The sequence below is a fragment of the Montipora capricornis genome, chromosome 14 (genome assembly GCF_036669925.1).
Source record: "Montipora capricornis isolate CH-2021 chromosome 14, ASM3666992v2, whole genome shotgun sequence".
In the NCBI taxonomy this organism is placed as follows: Eukaryota; Metazoa; Cnidaria; class Anthozoa; order Scleractinia; family Acroporidae; genus Montipora; species Montipora capricornis.
In genome coordinates this window covers 13161822-13164321 of record NC_090896.1, presented here as the reverse complement: position 1 = coordinate 13164321, position 2500 = coordinate 13161822, and the positions used below count along the sequence as shown (strand labels likewise).

Sequence of the window (2500 nt, the reverse complement as noted above, 5' to 3'; positions counted from 1 at the left end):
GTGCCAGAGGAATTTTTTTTCAAGGTCGGAGAGAACACTCAGCGATTCCAAATCAACGGTCGAGGACACACGATTGATTACTTCGCAAGTCTGCATGTCAAGTAGCAATGCGTCCTCTTGTATCATTTTGTTGGTTTTGGCTACTGTGAATTTTCTTGACATGGGGTGTTGGTCTGCCCCCAGATTATTTAAAAATCTTACAGAAACCAGCGAACTGGCAACGAAATTCTTCTTTGTTCTCGGGAACTACAGGAGCAACTTGGTCTTGATTGACGAAAGGTTTTTGCTTTTGAAAATAAGTTTGGCTGGCCGTTGTTATTGAAGACTGTAACGTAACGCGGTCATACAACTTTGATCGTATAAAATCGTCCACTGGGTTTCTTGCTGTAGATGAACTGTGAGTGAACTTCAGCCACAGAGTTGAATTTTCTTAACACCTGGGATTTGCAATTTCCACGTCACGTAACCTTGACTGTTAAATGCCATCGATCTGTGTGAGGTTTTTGTTGCTGTTCCTCGCAAATATTTTTGCAGAAACCATTCCAGGAAATCTGCATCAAAGCGTCTTCCACTCAGTGTTTGGCAATATTGTCCTGACCAGTTGTGGAACAGCCCAGAAAAGTACATTACTGTAACAGAGTAACCATGTTGGTCAACTTTTTCATACTTATAAGTTTGCAAAACGGCTACAAAAACACATGTGCAGCAAAGCTTTGGAAGCATGCAAACACTTCAGGTACATTATATAATAATAATAATAATAATAATAATAATAATAATAATAATAATAATAATAATAATAATAATAATAATAATAATAATAAGCCTTACAGCTTTAGTTAGATGCGTACCCCTGACAGAAGGTTGTTTAACACTAAAAATTAGTATGAACACCAAATAATAATTATTAACAATTATTGTCTCGCCGAAGGCAAGGTGAATATCGGTTAATAAAAACCGAGATAAAGTTGAGGTTTTTATTCACCAACATTCATAAAGTCTGAGGGAATATCGGAAACAATAATTTAAATTTGCCTGACAATAGAAGCAACTCAATTTCTTAGTAAATGGTGCCATCATGCAAATCGCCTATTACATGGTTGATTATTTGAATAATACACATTTTCTTTAAAACAATTAATTTATTCGTCTGTCACCTGAACAAAACAGCTTGTGGCTATTTTGAAAAAAATGCTTCGTTGATTATCACGTAATAATAATCATCTCAATGACAAGCAATCAGTGCAGAGAACTTTCAGTAATTATACTAATAAGCATATAATTCCTACAGCACAAGACAATAATGAACAATAATATTATAATACCATGAGTGCATGTTGATATGAGATCAACAACTCAATCATATCCATTGATTATTGTTTTATTAAATTTTCATTTGATTCTTAACACTTGGACATCAGTTTCCAGCGTGGTAACACTTGGTGCAATCAGTTTCCATATTGTCATACTGTATAAGAGCTGTTAACTGAGAGTGAGTGAACCAATCAGAAAGCGAAAAACACAGTATCAGTGGTTCAAAATTTCACAATGTAAGGTATTATCTTTCCCCTTGTGCTTACTGTGTCATTATTCACTTTCTGTGTAATGGTTTTATCATTGTTTTTGTTTGTAGGAAATGGTAGCCATACCTGATTTATGAAGAAACTGAAGTTGTGCAGTAGTACAGCAACCTACTTTTACTCTCTGCAGATTAGCTTTCTTGGTTCACGGAAAACCCTTTTCATTATTGTAAATACATTGTGGCATGGAAGATATTCTCAAACAGGTCTGGAGAATGTTCACCACCAAAATTTCCCATTTTGTCTGGATCATATAAGTTCTTTCCTCCTTTTGTTTAGTGGTTGACTAGTGACTTGTGAAATTGTATGGTGCACAAGAGAGCTAAATGCAGTGTCTCCTTTAGTTGTAAAACATATATTAAAGGAACACAAATAATATTGTCATTGTTGTTGAGTAATGTTAGGATTTAGTACTGCCAGTGGTATTACAAGTGTCTCTTTTGAGTGGATTCCCCAACTTTCTGCTAACTTGACCCAAACAGATATATATAGGTGGAGAACAAATTCGGGAAAATGAAAGGAAAAAATACTAAACATACATCAGTTGATTATTACAATACACTATTTTCTTTTGTTCAATATTATTTGCACTAGAAAGAAAATTAACGACCATAAGAATTTAGTCCGTGATAAGGAAAAGTTTGTTCTGACTAAAACCTATATTGGAAATTTAGGCATTTGGGGTGCTTTTTCACAGGGTTACATGTGCATGGTATTAATTTTTATGTCAGTCCAATATTTTTCTTGAAAACTGTGTTGTCTCTACAACTTTGTCCTTTTTGTGAAGCATGACATTTTCTTCTCTCAATTCAACATTTGATTTGTGTTGCTGATCTTGTTTTTCCAGCAAAAGTGTGTTATGTTGAATAATAATTATTTTTGTTATATAACTGTTTTTGCCCCCAGCAGCGCATGCTCTC

General features: G+C 34.5%; 1 protein-coding gene across 2 annotated transcripts in view; it reads left to right on the top strand.

Moving 5' to 3' along the window:
• LOC138032106 (uncharacterized) overlaps positions 1-2500 on the top strand; it is an 86613-nt gene that overhangs the window by 5660 nt on the left and 78453 nt on the right. The window contains exons 2-3 of one of the 2 annotated variants that reach the window (XR_011128276.1): positions 535-736; positions 1634-1961. The exons of the other annotated variant lie outside the window; for it this stretch is intronic. The gene's annotated coding sequence lies outside the window, so the exon portion shown is untranslated. Of the gene's footprint in view, positions 1-534; positions 737-1633; positions 1962-2500 lie in introns of those variants that run through there. 2 annotated transcript variants of the gene reach the window in all.